Genomic DNA, 15,205 nt, shown 5'->3' on the forward strand with positions numbered 1-15,205 from the left:
GAAAGCAGTCGTTGCTTCCACACTGGAGATCACTGACCCTCTTTCCATCAGTTGACTCTGCTAAAGGCAGCGAGCCCTCTGTACACCCAGGACTGTTGTCATGGTTTCAAGGAGATGAAATCGCACTCCCCCCTCATTGGAAATGTCCTTTTACATGGCATGCAAAAACAGTTACCTACTTTGCATACAACTTTGCCAACTGCTTTTTCTTTCCCAGCAATACTGCTGCTCTCCTTTCAGCTGTATGGAAATACCGTTGCTTGTCTTTTGCACCTAACACAAAATTGAAACACAATCTATTTCACAGAATAACCTCTACCCAAAAGCAAAACCAAACAAACCCTAGAGGCCACATTCAGGACAGAATGTGGCCTCGGTGACCGTTAGGAAAGGTAGTGAGCAAAAAGATCATTTCAGGATTTATGGAAACAAATCACTACTAGTTGTAATTGGCTACTGGATTCCAGCCTGGCTACATGGAAAGCACTACTGCCCTACTTCTGTGACTGAAGATACAGTTTAAAGGAAACCTGAACTGGAAAGACTGTGGGAGGTGCTTTTGAAGAGTAGCCTTTGAATTTGCTAGTTGGTTGGTTTTGTCCATCTCTGTGTTCTTGAGAGGACAAAGCCCAGGGTTATCCTCGTTAGTATAGTGGTCAGTATCCCCGCCTGTCACGCGGGAGACCGGGGTTCAATTCACCGACGGGGAGGCAGCTTTTGCTTCTTAAACTTTGTTTATCTCCATGTGTCTAGCCTAGGAATAACGTTTGTTCAGCCCTTTCACTAACATTTTCCAGCCCCCTTGCTGGTGGTGGAGACTCACAGTGCCATGGCCGGTTAGCTCAGTTGGTTAGAGCGTGGTGCTAATAACGCCAAGGTCGCGGGTTCGATCCCTGTACGGGCCACAGGTGTGCGCTTAGACTTTTCACTCTGCCTGTCTGGGCACTGTGAAAGCAGTCGTTGCTTCCACACTGGAGATCACTGACCCTCTTTCCATCAGTTGACTCTGCTAAAGGCAGCGAGCCCTCTGTACACCCAGGACTGTTGTCATGGTTTCAAGGAGATGAAATCGCACTCCCCCCTCATTGGAAATGTCCTTTTACATGGCATGCAAAAACAGTTACCTACTTTGCATACAACTTTGCCAACTGCTTTTTCTTTCCCAGCAATACTGCTGCTCTCCTTTCAGCTGTATGGAAATACCGTTGCTTGTCTTTTGCACCTAACACAAAATTGAAACACAATCTATTTCACAGAATAACCTCTACCCAAAAGCAAAACCAAACAAACCCTAGAGGCCACATTCAGGACAGAATGTGGCCTCGGTGACCGTTAGGAAAGGTAGTGAGCAAAAAGATCATTTCAGGATTTATGGAAACAAATCACTACTAGTTGTAATTGGCTACTGGATTCCAGCCTGGCTACATGGAAAGCACTACTGCCCTACTTCTGTGACTGAAGATACAGTTTAAAGGAAACCTGAACTGGAAAGACTGTGGGAGGTGCTTTTGAAGAGTAGCCTTTGAATTTGCTAGTTGGTTGGTTTTGTCCATCTCTGTGTTCTTGAGAGGACAAAGCCCAGGGTTATCCTCGTTAGTATAGTGGTCAGTATCCCCGCCTGTCACGCGGGAGACCGGGGTTCAATTCCCCGACGGGGAGGCAGCTTTTGCTTCTTAAACTTTGTTTATCTCCATGTGTCTAGCCTAGGAATAACGTTTGTTCAGCCCTTTCACTAACATTTTCCAGCCCCCTTGCTGGTGGTGGAGACTCACAGTGCCATGGCCGGTTAGCTCAGTTGGTTAGAGCGTGGTGCTAATAACGCCAAGGTCACGGGTTCGATCCCCGTATGGGCCACAGGTGTGCGCTTAGACTTTTCACTCTGCCTGTCTGGGCACTGTGAAAGCAGTCGTTGCTTCCGCACTGGAGATCACTGACCCTCTTTCCATCAGTTGACTCTGCTAAAGGCAGCGAGCCCTCTGTACACCCAGGACTGTTGTCATGGTTTCAAGGAGATGAAATCGCACTCCCCCCTCATTGGAAATGTCCTTTTACATGGCATGCAAAAACAGTTACCTACTTTGCATACAACTTTGCCAACTGCTTTTTCTTTCCCAGCAATACTGCTGCTCTCCTTTCAGCTGTATGGAAATACCGTTGCTTGTCTTTTGCACCTAACACAAAATTGAAACACAATCTATTTCACAGAATAACCTCTACCCAAAAGCAAAACCAAACAAACCCTAGAGGCCACATTCAGGACAGAATGTGGCCTCGGTGACCGTTAGGAAAGGTAGTGAGCAAAAAGATCATTTCAGGATTTATGGAAACAAATCACTACTAGTTGTAATTGGCTACTGGATTCCAGCCTGGCTACATGGAAAGCACTACTGCCCTACTTCTGTGACTGAAGATACAGTTTAAAGGAAACCTGAACTGGAAAGACTGTGGGAGGTGCTTTTGAAGAGTAGCCTTTGAATTTGCTAGTTGGTTGGTTTTGTCCATCTCTGTGTTCTTGAGAGGACAAAGCCCAGGGTTATCCTCGTTAGTATAGTGGTCAGTATCCCCGCCTGTCACGCGGGAGACCGGGGTTCAATTCCCCGACGGGGAGGCAGCTTTTGCTTCTTAAACTTTGTTTATCTCCATGTGTCTAGCCTAGGAATAACGTTTGTTCAGCCCTTTCACTAACATTTTCCAGCCCCCTTGCTGGTGGTGGAGACTCACAGTGCCATGGCCGGTTAGCTCAGTTGGTTAGAGCGTGGTGCAAATAACGCCAAGGTCGCGGGTTCGATCCCCGTACGGGCCACAGGTGTGCGCTTAGACTTTTCGCTCTGCCTGTCTGGGCACTGTGAAAGCAGTCGTTGCTTCCGCACTGGAGATCACTGACCCTCTTTCCATCAGTTGACTCTGCTAAAGGCAGCGAGCCCTCTGTACACCCAGGACTGTTGTCATGGTTTCAAGGAGATGAAATCGCACTCCCCCCTCATTGGAAATGTCCTTTTACATGGCATGCAAAAACAGTTACCTACTTTACATACAACTTTGCCAACTGCTTTTTCTTTCCCAGCAATACTGCTGCTCTCCTTTCAGCTGTATGGAAATACCGTTGCTTGTCTTTTGCACCTAACACAAAATTGAAACACAATCTATTTCACAGAATAACCTCTACCCAAAAGCAAAACCAAACAAACCCTAGAGGCCACATTCAGGACAGAATGTGGCCTCGGTGACCGTTAGGAAAGGTAGTGAGCAAAAAGATCATTTCAGGATTTATGGAAACAAATCACTACTAGTTGTAATTGGCTACTGGATTCCAGCCTGGCTACATGGAAAGCACTACTGCCCTACTTCTGTGACTGAAGATACAGTTTAAAGGAAACCTGAACTGGAAAGACTGTGAGAGGTGCTTTTGAAGAGTAGCCTTTGAATTTGCTAGTTGGTTGGTTTTGTCCATCTCTGTGTTCTTGAGAGGACAAAGCCCAGGGTTATCCTCGTTAGTATAGTGGTCAGTATCCCCGCCTGTCACGCGGGAGACCGGGGTTCAATTCCCCGACGGGGAGGCAGCTTTTGCTTCTTAAACTTTGTTTATCTCCATGTGTCTAGCCTAGGAATAACGTTTGTTCAGCCCTTTCACTAACATTTTCCAGCCCCCTTGCTGGTGGTGGAGACTCACAGTGCCATGGCCGGTTAGCTCAGTTGGTTAGAGCGTGGTGCTAATAACGCCAAGGTCGCGGGTTCGATCCCCGTACGGGCCACAGGTGTGCGCTTAGACTTTTCACTCTGCCTGTCTGGGCACTGTGAAAGCAGTCGTTGCTTCTGCACTGGAGATCACTGACCCTCTTTCCATCAGTTGACTCTGCTAAAGGCAGCGAGCCCTCTGTACACCCAGGACTGTTGTCATGGTTTCAAGGAGATGAAATCGCACTCCCCCCTCATTGGAAATGTCCTTTTACATGGCATGCAAAAACAGTTACCTACTTTGCATACAACTTTGCCAACTGCTTTTTCTTTCCCAGCAATACTGCTGCTCTCCTTTCAGCTGTATGGAAATACCGTTGCTTGTCTTTTGCACCTAACACAAAATTGAAACACAATCTATTTCACAGAATAACCTCTACCCAAAAGCAAAACCAAACAAACCCTAGAGGCCACATTCAGGACAGAATGTGGCCTCGGTGACCGTTAGGAAAGGTAGTGAGCAAAAAGATCATTTCAGGATTTATGGAAACAAATCACTACTAGTTGTAATTGGCTACTGGATTCCAGCCTGGCTACATGGAAAGCACTACTGCCCTACTTCTGTGACTGAAGATACAGTTTAAAGGAAACCTGAACTGGAAAGACTGTGGGAGGTGCTTTTGAAGAGTAGCCTTTGAATTTGCTAGTTGGTTGGTTTTGTCCATCTCTGTGTTCTTGAGAGGACAAAGCCCAGGGTTATCCTCGTTAGTATAGTGGTCAGTATCCCCGCCTGTCACGCGGGAGACCGGGGTTCAATTCCCCGACGGGGAGGCAGCTTTTGCTTCTTAAACTTTGTTTATCTCCATGTGTCTAGCCTAGGAATAACGTTTGTTCAGCCCTTTCACTAACATTTTCCAGCCCCCTTGCTGGTGGTGGAGACTCACAGAGCCATGGCCGGTTAGCTCAGTTGGTTAGAGCGTGGTGCGAATAACGCCAAGGTCGTGGGTTCGATCCCCGTACGGGCCACAGGTGTGCGCTTAGACTTTTCACTCTGCCTGTCTGGGCACTGTGAAAGCAGTCGTTGCTTCCACACTGGAGATCACTGACCCTCTTTCCATCAGTTGACTCTGCTAAAGGCAGCGAGCCCTCTGTACACCCAGGACTGTTGTCATGGTTTCAAGGAGATGAAATCGCACTCCCCCCTCATTGGAAATGTCCTTTTACATGGCATGCAAAAACAGTTACCTACTTTGCATACAACTTTGCCAACTGCTTTTTCTTTCCCAGCAATACTGCTGCTCTCCTTTCAGCTGTATGGAAATACCGTTGCTTGTCTTTTGCACCTAACACAAAATTGAAACACAATCTATTTCACAGAATAACCTCTACCCAAAAGCAAAACCAAACAAACCCTAGAGGCCACATTCAGGACAGAATGTGGCCTCGGTGACCGTTAGGAAAGGTAGTGAGCAAAAAGATCATTTCAGGATTTATGGAAACAAATCACTACTAGTTGTAATTGGCTACTGGATTCCAGCCTGGCTACATGGAAAGCACTACTGCCCTACTTCTGTGACTGAAGATACAGTTTAAAGGAAACCTGAACTGGAAAGACTGTGGGAGGTGCTTTTGAAGAGTAGCCTTTGAATTTGCTAGTTGGTTGGTTTTGTCCATCTCTGTGTTCTTGAGAGGACAAAGCCCAGGGTTATCCTCGTTAGTATAGTGGTCAGTATCCCCGCCTGTCACGCGGGAGACCGGGGTTCAATTCCCCGACGGGGAGGCAGCTTTTGCTTCTTAAACTTTGTTTATCTCCATGTGTCTAGCCTAGGAATAACGTTTGTTCAGCCCTTTCACTAACATTTTCCAGCCCCCTTGCTGGTGGTGGAGACTCACAGTGCCATGGCCGGTTAGCTCAGTTGGTTAGAGCGTGGTGCTAATAACGCCAAGGTCGCGGGTTCGATCCCTGTACGGGCCACAGGTGTGCGCTTAGACTTTTCACTCTGCCTGTCTGGGCACTGTGAAAGCAGTCGTTGCTTCCGCACTGGAGATCACTGACCCTCTTTCCATCAGTTGACTCTGCTAAAGGCAGCGAGCCCTCTGTACACCCAGGACTTTTGTCATGGTTTCAAGGAGATGAAATCGCACTCCCCCCTCATTGGAAATGTCCTTTTACATGGCATGCAAAAACAGTTACCTACTTTGCATACAACTTTGCCAACTGCTTTTTCTTTCCCAGCAATACTGCTGCTCTCCTTTCAGCTGTATGGAAATACCGTTGCTTGTCTTTTGCACCTAACACAAAATTGAAACACAATCTATTTCACAGAATAACCTCTACCCAAAAGCAAAACCAAACAAACCCTAGAGGCCACATTCAGGACAGAATGTGGCCTCGGTGACCGTTAGGAAAGGTAGTGAGCAAAAAGATCATTTCAGGATTTATGGAAACAAATCACTACTAGTTGTAATTGGCTACTGGATTCCAGCCTGGCTACATGGAAAGCACTACTGCCCTACTTCTGTGACTGAAGATACAGTTTAAAGGAAACCTGAACTGGAAAGACTGTGGGAGGTGCTTTTGAAGAGTAGCCTTTGAATTTGCTAGTTGGTTGGTTTTGTCCATCTCTGTGTTCTTGAGAGGACAAAGCCCAGGGTTATCCTCGTTAGTATAGTGGTCAGTATCCCCGCCTGTCACGCGGGAGACCGGGGTTCAATTCCCCGACGGGGAGGCAGCTTTTGCTTCTTAAACTTTGTTTATCTCCATGTGTCTAGCCTAGGAATAACGTTTGTTCAGCCCTTTCACTAACATTTTCCAGCCCCCTTGCTGGTGGTGGAGACTCACAGAGCCATGGCCGGTTAGCTCAGTTGGTTAGAGCGTGGTGCGAATAACGCCAAGGTCGTGGGTTCGATCCCCGTACGGGTCACAGGTGTGCGCTTAGACTTTTCACTCTGCCTGTCTGGGCACTGTGAAAGCAGTCGTTGCTTCCACACTGGAGATCACTGACCCTCTTTCCATCAGTTGACTCTGCTAAAGGCAGCGAGCCCTCTGTACACCCAGGACTGTTGTCATGGTTTCAAGGAGATGAAATCGCACTCCCCCCTCATTGGAAATGTCCTTTTACATGGCATGCAAAAACAGTTACCTACTTTGCATACAACTTTGCCAACTGCTTTTTCTTTCCCAGCAATACTGCTGCTCTCCTTTCAGCTGTATGGAAATACCGTTGCTTGTCTTTTGCACCTAACACAAAATTGAAACACAATCTATTTCACAGAATAACCTCTACCCAAAAGCAAAACCAAACAAACCCTAGAGGCCACATTCAGGACAGAATGTGGCCTCGGTGACCGTTAGGAAAGGTAGTGAGCAAAAAGATCATTTCAGGATTTATGGAAACAAATCACTACTAGTTGTAATTGGCTACTGGATTCCAGCCTGGCTACATGGAAAGCACTACTGCCCTACTTCTGTGACTGAAGATACAGTTTAAAGGAAACCTGAACTGGAAAGACTGTGGGAGGTGCTTTTGAAGAGTAGCCTTTGAATTTGCTAGTTGGTTGGTTTTGTCCATCTCTGTGTTCTTGAGAGGACAAAGCCCAGGGTTATCCTCGTTAGTATAGTGGTCAGTATCCCCGCCTGTCACGCGGGAGACCGGGGTTCAATTCCCCGACGGGGAGGCAGCTTTTGCTTCTTAAACTTTGTTTATCTCCATGTGTCTAGCCTAGGAATAACGTTTGTTCAGCCCTTTCACTAACATTTTCCAGCCCCCTTGCTGGTGGTGGAGACTCACAGTGCCATGGCCGGTTAGCTCAGTTGGTTAGAGCGTGGTGCTAATAATGCCAAGGTCGCGGGTTCGATCCCCGTACGGGCCACAGGTGTGCGCTTAGACTTTTCACTCTGCCTGTCTGGGCACTGTGAAAGCAGTCGTTGCTTCCGCACTGGAGATCACTGACCCTCTTTCCATCAGTTGACTCTGCTAAAGGCAGCGAGCCCTCTGTACACCCAGGACTTTTGTCATGGTTTCAAGGAGATGAAATCGCACTCCCCCCTCATTGGAAATGTCCTTTTACATGGCATGCAAAAACAGTTACCTACTTTGCATACAACTTTGCCAACTGCTTTTTCTTTCCCAGCAATACTGCTGCTCTCCTTTCAGCTGTATGGAAATACCGTTGCTTGTCTTTTGCACCTAACACAAAATTGAAACACAATCTATTTCACAGAATAACCTCTACCCAAAAGCAAAACCAAACAAACCCTAGAGGCCACATTCAGGACAGAATGTGGCCTCGGTGACCGTTAGGAAAGGTAGTGAGCAAAAAGATCATTTCAGGATTTATGGAAACAAATCACTACTAGTTGTAATTGGCTACTGGATTCCAGCCTGGCTACATGGAAAGCACTACTGCCCTACTTCTGTGACTGAAGATACAGTTTAAAGGAAACCTGAACTGGAAAGACTGTGGGAGGTGCTTTTGAAGAGTAGCCTTTGAATTTGCTAGTTGGTTGGTTTTGTCCATCTCTGTGTTCTTGAGAGGACAAAGCCCAGGGTTATCCTCGTTAGTATAGTGGTCAGTATACCCGCCTGTCACGCGGGAGACCGGGGTTCAATTCCCCGACGGGGAGGCAGCTTTTGCTTCTTAAACTTTGTTTATCTCCATGTGTCTAGCCTAGGAATAACGTTTGTTCAGCCCTTTCACTAACATTTTCCAGCCCCCTTGCTGGTGGTGGAGACTCACAGTGCCATGGCCGGTTAGCTCAGTTGGTTAGAGCGTGGTGCTAATAACGCCAAGGTCGCGGGTTCGATCCCCGTACGGGCCACAGGTGTGCGCTTAGACTTTTCACTCTGCCTGTCTGGGCACTGTGAAAGCAGTCGTTGCTTCCACACTGGAGATCACTGACCCTCTTTCCATCAGTTGACTCTGCTAAAGGCAGCGAGCCCTCTGTACACCCAGGACTGTTGTCATGGTTTCAAGGAGATGAAATCGCACTCCCCCCTCATTGGAAATGTCCTTTTACATGGCATGCAAAAACAGTTACCTACTTTGCATACAACTTTGCCAACTGCTTTTTCTTTCCCAGCAATACTGCTGCTCTCCTTTCAGCTGTATGGAAATACCGTTGCTTGTCTTTTGCACCTAACACAAAATTGAAACACAATCTATTTCACAGAATAACCTCTACCCAAAAGCAAAACCAAACAAACCCTAGAGGCCACATTCAGGACAGAATGTGGCCTCGGTGACCGTTAGGAAAGGTAGTGAGCAAAAAGATCATTTCAGGATTTATGGAAACAAATCACTACTAGTTGTAATTGGCTACTGGATTCCAGCCTGGCTACATGGAAAGCACTACTGCCCTACTTCTGTGACTGAAGATACAGTTTAAAGGAAACCTGAACTGGAAAGACTGTGGGAGGTGCTTTTGAAGAGTAGCCTTTGAATTTGCTAGTTGGTTGGTTTTGTCCATCTCTGTGTTCTTGAGAGGACAAAGCCCAGGGTTATCCTCGTTAGTATAGTGGTCAGTATCCCCGCCTGTCACGCGGGAGACCGGGGTTCAATTCCCCGACGGGGAGGCAGCTTTTGCTTCTTAAACTTTGTTTATCTCCATGTGTCTAGCCTAGGAATAACGTTTGTTCAGCCCTTTCACAAACATTTTCCAGCCCCCTTGCTGGTGGTGGAGACTCACAGTGCCATGGCCGGTTAGCTCAGTTGGTTAGATCGTGGTGCTAATAACGCCAAGGTCGCGGGTTCGATCCCCGTACGGGCCACAGGTGTGCGCTTAGACTTTTCACTCTGCCTGTCTGGGCACTGTGAAAGCAGTCGTTGCTTCCACACTGGAGATCACTGACCCTCTTTCCATCAGTTGACTCTGCTAAAGGCAGCGAGCCCTCTGTACACCCAGGACTGTTGTCATGGTTTCAAGGAGATGAAATCGCACTCCCCCCTCATTGGAAATGTCCTTTTACATGGCATGCAAAAACAGTTACCTACTTTGCATACAACTTTGCCAACTGCTTTTTCTTTCCCAGCAATACTGCTGCTCTCCTTTCAGCTGTATGGAAATACCGTTGCTTGTCTTTTGCACCTAACACAAAATTGAAACACAATCTATTTCACAGAATAACCTCTACCCAAAAGCAAAACCAAACAAACCCTAGAGGCCACATTCAGGACAGAATGTGGCCTCGGTGACCGTTAGGAAAGGTAGTGAGCAAAAAGATCATTTCAGGATTTATGGAAACAAATCACTACTAGTTGTAATTGGCTACTGGATTCCAGCCTGGCTACATGGAAAGCACTACTGCCCTACTTCTGTGACTGAAGATACAGTTTAAAGGAAACCTGAACTGGAAAGACTGTGGGAGGTGCTTTTGAAGAGTAGCCTTTGAATTTGCTAGTTGGTTGGTTTTGTCCATCTCTGTGTTCTTGAGAGGACAAAGCCCAGGGTTATCCTCGTTAGTATAGTGGTCAGTATCCCCGCCTGTCACGCGGGAGACCGGGGTTCAATTCACCGACGGGGAGGCAGCTTTTGCTTCTTAAACTTTGTTTATCTCCATGTGTCTAGCCTAGGAATAACGTTTGTTCAGCCCTTTCACTAACATTTTCCAGCCCCCTTGCTGGTGGTGGAGACTCACAGTGCCATGGCCGGTTAGCTCAGTTGGTTAGAGCGTGGTGCTAATAACGCCAAGGTCGCGGGTTCGATCCCTGTACGGGCCACAGGTGTGCGCTTAGACTTTTCACTCTGCCTGTCTGGGCACTGTGAAAGCAGTCGTTGCTTCCACACTGGAGATCACTGACCCTCTTTCCATCAGTTGACTCTGCTAAAGGCAGCGAGCCCTCTGTACACCCAGGACTGTTGTCATGGTTTCAAGGAGATGAAATCGCACTCCCCCCTCATTGGAAATGTCCTTTTACATGGCATGCAAAAACAGTTACCTACTTTGCATACAACTTTGCCAACTGCTTTTTCTTTCCCAGCAATACTGCTGCTCTCCTTTCAGCTGTATGGAAATACCGTTGCTTGTCTTTTGCACCTAACACAAAATTGAAACACAATCTATTTCACAGAATAACCTCTACCCAAAAGCAAAACCAAACAAACCCTAGAGGCCACATTCAGGACAGAATGTGGCCTCGGTGACCGTTAGGAAAGGTAGTGAGCAAAAAGATCATTTCAGGATTTATGGAAACAAATCACTACTAGTTGTAATTGGCTACTGGATTCCAGCCTGGCTACATGGAAAGCACTACTGCCCTACTTCTGTGACTGAAGATACAGTTTAAAGGAAACCTGAACTGGAAAGACTGTGGGAGGTGCTTTTGAAGAGTAGCCTTTGAATTTGCTAGTTGGTTGGTTTTGTCCATCTCTGTGTTCTTGAGAGGACAAAGCCCAGGGTTATCCTCGTTAGTATAGTGGTCAGTATCCCCGCCTGTCACGCGGGAGACCGGGGTTCAATTCCCCGACGGGGAGGCAGCTTTTGCTTCTTAAACTTTGTTTATCTCCATGTGTCTAGCCTAGGAATAACGTTTGTTCAGCCCTTTCACTAACATTTTCCAGCCCCCTTGCTGGTGGTGGAGACTCACAGTGCCATGGCCGGTTAGCTCAGTTGGTTAGAGCGTGGTGCTAATAACGCCAAGGTCGCGGGTTCGATCCGCGTACGGGCCACAGGTGTGCGCTTAGACTTTTCACTCTGCCTGTCTGGGCACTGTGAAAGCAGTCGTTGCTTCCACACTCGAGATCACTGACCCTCTTTCCATCAGTTGACTCTGCTAAAGGCAGCGAGCCCTCTGTACACCCAGGACTGTTGTCATGGTTTCAAGGAGATGAAATCGCACTCCCCCCTCATTGGAAATGTCCTTTTACATGGCATGCAAAAACAGTTACCTACTTTGCATACAACTTTGCCAACTGCTTTTTCTTTCCCAGCAATACTGCTGCTCTCCTTTCAGCTGTATGGAAATACCGTTGCTTGTCTTTTGCACCTAACACAAAATTGAAACACAATCTATTTCACAGAATAACCTCTACCCAAAAGCAAAACCAAACAAACCCTAGAGGCCACATTCAGGACAGAATGTGGCCTCGGTGACCGTTAGGAAAGGTAGTGAGCAAAAAGATCATTTCAGGATTTATGGAAACAAATCACTACTAGTTGTAATTGGCTACTGGATTCCAGCCTGGCTACATGGAAAGCACTACTGCCCTACTTCTGTGACTGAAGATACAGTTTAAAGGAAACCTGAACTGGAAAGACTGTGGGAGGTGCTTTTGAAGAGTAGCCTTTGAATTTGCTAGTTGGTTGGTTTTGTCCATCTCTGTGTTCTTGAGAGGACAAAGCCCAGGGTTATCCTCGTTAGTATAGTGGTCAGTATCCCCGCCTGTCACGCGGGAGACCGGGGTTCAATTCCCCGACGGGGAGGCAGCTTTTGCTTCTTAAACTTTGTTTATCTCCATGTGTCTAGCCTAGGAATAACGTTTGTTCAGCCCTTTCACTAACATTTTCCAGCCCCCTTGCTGGTGGTGGAGACTCACAGTGCCATGGCCGGTTAGCTCAGTTGGTTAGAGCGTGGTGCTAATAACGCCAAGGTTGTGGGTTCGATCCCCGTACGGGCCACAGGTGTGCGCTTAGACTTTTCACTCTGCCTGTCTGGGCACTGTGAAAGCAGTCGTTGCTTCCACACTCGAGATCACTGACCCTCTTTCCATCAGTTGACTCTGCTAAAGGCAGCGAGCCCTCTGTACACCCAGGACTGTTGTCATGGTTTCAAGGAGATGAAATCGCACTCCCCCCTCATTGGAAATGTCCTTTTACATGGCATGCAAAAACAGTTACCTACTTTGCATACAACTTTGCCAACTGCTTTTTCTTTCCCAGCAATACTGCTGCTCTCCTTTCAGCTGTATGGAAATACCGTTGCTTGTCTTTTGCACCTAACACAAAATTGAAACACAATCTATTTCACAGAATAACCTCTACCCAAAAGCAAAACCAAACAAACCCTAGAGGCCACATTCAGGACAGAATGTGGCCTCGGTGACCGTTAGGAAAGGTAGTGAGCAAAAAGATCATTTCAGGATTTATGGAAACAAATCACTACTAGTTGTAATTGGCTACTGGATTCCAGCCTGGCTACATGGAAAGCACTACTGCCCTACTTCTGTGACTGAAGATACAGTTTAAAGGAAACCTGAACTGGAAAGACTGTGGGAGGTGCTTTTGAAGAGTAGCCTTTGAATTTGCTAGTTGGTTGGTTTTGTCCATCTCTGTGTTCTTGAGAGGACAAAGCCCAGGGTTATCCTCGTTAGTATAGTGGTCAGTATCCCCGCCTGTCACGTGGGAGACCGGGGTTCAATTCCCCGACGGGGAGGCAGCTTTTGCTTCTTAAACTTTGTTTATCTCCATGTGTCTAGCCTAGGAATAACGTTTGTTCAGCCCTTTCACTAACATTTTCCAGCCCCCTTGCTGGTGGTGGAGACTCACAGTGCCATGGCCGGTTAGCTCAGTTGGTTAGAGCATGGTGCTAATAACGCCAAGGTCGCGGGTTCGATCCCCGTATGGGCCACAGGTGTGCGCTTAGACTTTTCACTCTGCCTGTCTGGGCACTGTAAAAGCAGTCGTTGCTTCCGCACTGGAGATCACTGACCCTCTTTCCATCAGTTGACTCTGCTAAAGGCAGCGAGCCCTCTGTACACCCAGGACTGTTGTCATGGTTTCAAGGAGATGAAATCGCACTCCCCCCTCATTGGAAATGTCCTTTTACATGGCATGCAAAAACAGTTACCTACTTTGCATACAACTTTGCCAACTGCTTTTTCTTTCCCAGCAATACTGCTGCTCTCCTTTCAGCTGTATGGAAATACCGTTGCTTGTCTTTTGCACCTAACACAAAATTGAAACACAATCTATTTCACAGAATAACCTCTACCCAAAAGCAAAACCAAACAAACCCTAGAGGCCACATTCAGGACAGAATGTGGCCTCGGTGACCGTTAGGAAAGGTAGTGAGCAAAAAGATCATTTCAGGATTTATGGAAACAAATCACTACTAGTTGTAATTGGCTACTGGATTCCAGCCTGGCTACATGGAAAGCACTACTGCGCTACTTCTGTGACTGAAGATACAGTTTAAAGGAAATCTGAACTGGAAAGACTGTGGGAGGTGCTTTTGAAGAGTAGCCTTTGAATTTGCTAGTTGGTTGGTTTTGTCCATCTCTGTGTTCTTGAGAGGACAAAGCCCAGGGTTATCCTCGTTAGTATAGTGGTCAGTATCCCCGCCTGTCACGCGGGAGACCGGGGTTCAATTCCCCGACGGGGAGGCAGCTTTTGCTTCTTAAACTTTGTTTATCTCCATGTGTCTAGCCTAGGAATAACGTTTGTTCAGCCCTTTCACAAACATTTTCCAGCCCCTTTGCTGGTGGTGGAGACTCACAGTGCCATGGCCGGTTAGCTCAGTTGGTTAGAGCGTGGTGCTAATAACGCCAAGGTCGCGGGTTCGATCACCGTACGGGCCACAGGTGTGCGCTTAGACTTTTCACTCTGCCTGTCTGGGCACTGTGAAAGCAGTCGTTGCTTCCACACTCGAGATCACTGACCCTCTTTCCATCAGTTGACTCTGCTAAAGGCAGCGAGTTCTCTGTACACCCATGACTGTTGTCATGGTTTCAAGGAGATGAAATCGCACTCCCCCCTCATTGGAAATGTCCTTTTACATGGCATGCAAAAACAGTTACCTACTTTGCATACAACTTTGCCAACTGCTTTTTCTTTCCCAGCAATACTGCTGCTCTCCTTTCAGCTGTATGGAAATACCGTTGCTTGTCTTTTGCACCTAACACAAAATTGAAACACAATCTATTTCACAGAATAACCTCTACCCAAAAGCAAAACCAAACAAACCCTAGAGGCCACATTCAGGACAGAATGTGGCCTCGGTGACCGTTAGGAAAGGTAGTGAGCAAAAAGATCATTTCAGGATTTATGGAAACAAATCACTACTAGTTGTAATTGGCTACTGGATTCCAGCCTGGCTACATGGAAAGCACTACTGCCCTACTTCTGTGACTGAAGATACAGTTTAAAGGAAACCTGAACTGGAAAGACTGTGGGAGGTGCTTTTGAAGAGTAGCCTTTGAATTTGCTAGTTGGTTGGTTTTGTCCATCTCTGTGTTCTTGAGAGGACAAAGCCCAGGGTTATCCTCGTTAGTATAGTGGTCAGTATCCCCGCCTGTCACGCGGGAGACCGGGGTTCAATTCCCCGACGGGGAGGCAGCTTTTGCTTCTTAAACTTTGTTTATCTCCATGTGTCTAGCCTAGGAATAACGTTTGTTCAGCCCTTTCACTAACATTTTCCAGCCCCCTTGCTGGTGGTGGAGACTCACAGTGCCATGGCCGGTTAGCTCAGTTGGTTAGAGCGTGGTGCTAATAACGCCAAGGTCGCGGGTTCGATCCGCGTACGGGCCACAGGTGTGCGCTTAGACTTTTCACTCTGCCTGTCTGGGCACTGTGAAAGCAGTCGTTGCTTCCAC

General features: G+C 47.2%; 32 non-coding genes across 32 annotated transcripts; all 32 read left to right on the forward strand.

Annotated features, from left to right (window-relative positions):
- The first annotated feature begins 638 nt into the window (after window positions 1-638).
- Window positions 639-710, forward strand: TRNAD-GUC (transfer RNA aspartic acid (anticodon GUC)). Its single transcript has one exon. It is a non-coding gene; the product is annotated as a tRNA-Asp (tRNA).
- Window positions 711-831: 121 nt separating this feature from the next.
- Window positions 832-905, forward strand: TRNAI-AAU (transfer RNA isoleucine (anticodon AAU)). The gene has a single exon. It is a non-coding gene; the product is annotated as a tRNA-Ile (tRNA).
- Window positions 906-1,587: 682 nt separating this feature from the next.
- On the forward strand, window positions 1,588-1,659 carry TRNAD-GUC (transfer RNA aspartic acid (anticodon GUC)). Its single transcript has one exon. It is a non-coding gene; the product is annotated as a tRNA-Asp (tRNA).
- Window positions 1,660-1,780: 121 nt separating this feature from the next.
- Window positions 1,781-1,854, forward strand: TRNAI-AAU (transfer RNA isoleucine (anticodon AAU)). The gene has a single exon. It is a non-coding gene; the product is annotated as a tRNA-Ile (tRNA).
- A 682-nt stretch (window positions 1,855-2,536) lies between these two features.
- On the forward strand, window positions 2,537-2,608 carry TRNAD-GUC (transfer RNA aspartic acid (anticodon GUC)). Its single transcript has one exon. It is a non-coding gene; the product is annotated as a tRNA-Asp (tRNA).
- A 121-nt stretch (window positions 2,609-2,729) lies between these two features.
- On the forward strand, window positions 2,730-2,803 carry TRNAI-AAU (transfer RNA isoleucine (anticodon AAU)). The gene has a single exon. It is a non-coding gene; the product is annotated as a tRNA-Ile (tRNA).
- Window positions 2,804-3,485: 682 nt separating this feature from the next.
- TRNAD-GUC (transfer RNA aspartic acid (anticodon GUC)) lies at window positions 3,486-3,557 on the forward strand. Its single transcript has one exon. It is a non-coding gene; the product is annotated as a tRNA-Asp (tRNA).
- Window positions 3,558-3,678: 121 nt separating this feature from the next.
- On the forward strand, window positions 3,679-3,752 carry TRNAI-AAU (transfer RNA isoleucine (anticodon AAU)). Its single transcript has one exon. It is a non-coding gene; the product is annotated as a tRNA-Ile (tRNA).
- Window positions 3,753-4,434: 682 nt separating this feature from the next.
- Window positions 4,435-4,506, forward strand: TRNAD-GUC (transfer RNA aspartic acid (anticodon GUC)). Its single transcript has one exon. It is a non-coding gene; the product is annotated as a tRNA-Asp (tRNA).
- Window positions 4,507-4,627: 121 nt separating this feature from the next.
- On the forward strand, window positions 4,628-4,701 carry TRNAI-AAU (transfer RNA isoleucine (anticodon AAU)). The gene has a single exon. It is a non-coding gene; the product is annotated as a tRNA-Ile (tRNA).
- A 682-nt stretch (window positions 4,702-5,383) lies between these two features.
- Window positions 5,384-5,455, forward strand: TRNAD-GUC (transfer RNA aspartic acid (anticodon GUC)). The gene has a single exon. It is a non-coding gene; the product is annotated as a tRNA-Asp (tRNA).
- A 121-nt stretch (window positions 5,456-5,576) lies between these two features.
- On the forward strand, window positions 5,577-5,650 carry TRNAI-AAU (transfer RNA isoleucine (anticodon AAU)). Its single transcript has one exon. It is a non-coding gene; the product is annotated as a tRNA-Ile (tRNA).
- Window positions 5,651-6,332: 682 nt separating this feature from the next.
- On the forward strand, window positions 6,333-6,404 carry TRNAD-GUC (transfer RNA aspartic acid (anticodon GUC)). Its single transcript has one exon. It is a non-coding gene; the product is annotated as a tRNA-Asp (tRNA).
- Window positions 6,405-6,525: 121 nt separating this feature from the next.
- Window positions 6,526-6,599, forward strand: TRNAI-AAU (transfer RNA isoleucine (anticodon AAU)). Its single transcript has one exon. It is a non-coding gene; the product is annotated as a tRNA-Ile (tRNA).
- Window positions 6,600-7,281: 682 nt separating this feature from the next.
- On the forward strand, window positions 7,282-7,353 carry TRNAD-GUC (transfer RNA aspartic acid (anticodon GUC)). The gene has a single exon. It is a non-coding gene; the product is annotated as a tRNA-Asp (tRNA).
- Window positions 7,354-7,474: 121 nt separating this feature from the next.
- TRNAI-AAU (transfer RNA isoleucine (anticodon AAU)) lies at window positions 7,475-7,548 on the forward strand. The gene has a single exon. It is a non-coding gene; the product is annotated as a tRNA-Ile (tRNA).
- Window positions 7,549-8,230: 682 nt separating this feature from the next.
- On the forward strand, window positions 8,231-8,302 carry TRNAD-GUC (transfer RNA aspartic acid (anticodon GUC)). The gene has a single exon. It is a non-coding gene; the product is annotated as a tRNA-Asp (tRNA).
- Window positions 8,303-8,423: 121 nt separating this feature from the next.
- On the forward strand, window positions 8,424-8,497 carry TRNAI-AAU (transfer RNA isoleucine (anticodon AAU)). The gene has a single exon. It is a non-coding gene; the product is annotated as a tRNA-Ile (tRNA).
- Window positions 8,498-9,179: 682 nt separating this feature from the next.
- On the forward strand, window positions 9,180-9,251 carry TRNAD-GUC (transfer RNA aspartic acid (anticodon GUC)). Its single transcript has one exon. It is a non-coding gene; the product is annotated as a tRNA-Asp (tRNA).
- A 121-nt stretch (window positions 9,252-9,372) lies between these two features.
- On the forward strand, window positions 9,373-9,446 carry TRNAI-AAU (transfer RNA isoleucine (anticodon AAU)). The gene has a single exon. It is a non-coding gene; the product is annotated as a tRNA-Ile (tRNA).
- A 682-nt stretch (window positions 9,447-10,128) lies between these two features.
- On the forward strand, window positions 10,129-10,200 carry TRNAD-GUC (transfer RNA aspartic acid (anticodon GUC)). The gene has a single exon. It is a non-coding gene; the product is annotated as a tRNA-Asp (tRNA).
- Window positions 10,201-10,321: 121 nt separating this feature from the next.
- Window positions 10,322-10,395, forward strand: TRNAI-AAU (transfer RNA isoleucine (anticodon AAU)). Its single transcript has one exon. It is a non-coding gene; the product is annotated as a tRNA-Ile (tRNA).
- Window positions 10,396-11,077: 682 nt separating this feature from the next.
- TRNAD-GUC (transfer RNA aspartic acid (anticodon GUC)) lies at window positions 11,078-11,149 on the forward strand. The gene has a single exon. It is a non-coding gene; the product is annotated as a tRNA-Asp (tRNA).
- Window positions 11,150-11,270: 121 nt separating this feature from the next.
- Window positions 11,271-11,344, forward strand: TRNAI-AAU (transfer RNA isoleucine (anticodon AAU)). Its single transcript has one exon. It is a non-coding gene; the product is annotated as a tRNA-Ile (tRNA).
- A 682-nt stretch (window positions 11,345-12,026) lies between these two features.
- On the forward strand, window positions 12,027-12,098 carry TRNAD-GUC (transfer RNA aspartic acid (anticodon GUC)). Its single transcript has one exon. It is a non-coding gene; the product is annotated as a tRNA-Asp (tRNA).
- Window positions 12,099-12,219: 121 nt separating this feature from the next.
- Window positions 12,220-12,293, forward strand: TRNAI-AAU (transfer RNA isoleucine (anticodon AAU)). The gene has a single exon. It is a non-coding gene; the product is annotated as a tRNA-Ile (tRNA).
- Window positions 12,294-12,975: 682 nt separating this feature from the next.
- TRNAD-GUC (transfer RNA aspartic acid (anticodon GUC)) lies at window positions 12,976-13,047 on the forward strand. Its single transcript has one exon. It is a non-coding gene; the product is annotated as a tRNA-Asp (tRNA).
- Window positions 13,048-13,168: 121 nt separating this feature from the next.
- TRNAI-AAU (transfer RNA isoleucine (anticodon AAU)) lies at window positions 13,169-13,242 on the forward strand. The gene has a single exon. It is a non-coding gene; the product is annotated as a tRNA-Ile (tRNA).
- Window positions 13,243-13,924: 682 nt separating this feature from the next.
- Window positions 13,925-13,996, forward strand: TRNAD-GUC (transfer RNA aspartic acid (anticodon GUC)). The gene has a single exon. It is a non-coding gene; the product is annotated as a tRNA-Asp (tRNA).
- A 121-nt stretch (window positions 13,997-14,117) lies between these two features.
- TRNAI-AAU (transfer RNA isoleucine (anticodon AAU)) lies at window positions 14,118-14,191 on the forward strand. Its single transcript has one exon. It is a non-coding gene; the product is annotated as a tRNA-Ile (tRNA).
- A 682-nt stretch (window positions 14,192-14,873) lies between these two features.
- Window positions 14,874-14,945, forward strand: TRNAD-GUC (transfer RNA aspartic acid (anticodon GUC)). The gene has a single exon. It is a non-coding gene; the product is annotated as a tRNA-Asp (tRNA).
- A 121-nt stretch (window positions 14,946-15,066) lies between these two features.
- Window positions 15,067-15,140, forward strand: TRNAI-AAU (transfer RNA isoleucine (anticodon AAU)). The gene has a single exon. It is a non-coding gene; the product is annotated as a tRNA-Ile (tRNA).
- Window positions 15,141-15,205: the final 65 nt, after the last annotated feature.

Source organism: Hyperolius riggenbachi, chromosome 2 (assembly GCF_040937935.1).
Source record: "Hyperolius riggenbachi isolate aHypRig1 chromosome 2, aHypRig1.pri, whole genome shotgun sequence".
NCBI classification, from domain to species: domain Eukaryota; kingdom Metazoa; phylum Chordata; class Amphibia; order Anura; family Hyperoliidae; genus Hyperolius; species Hyperolius riggenbachi.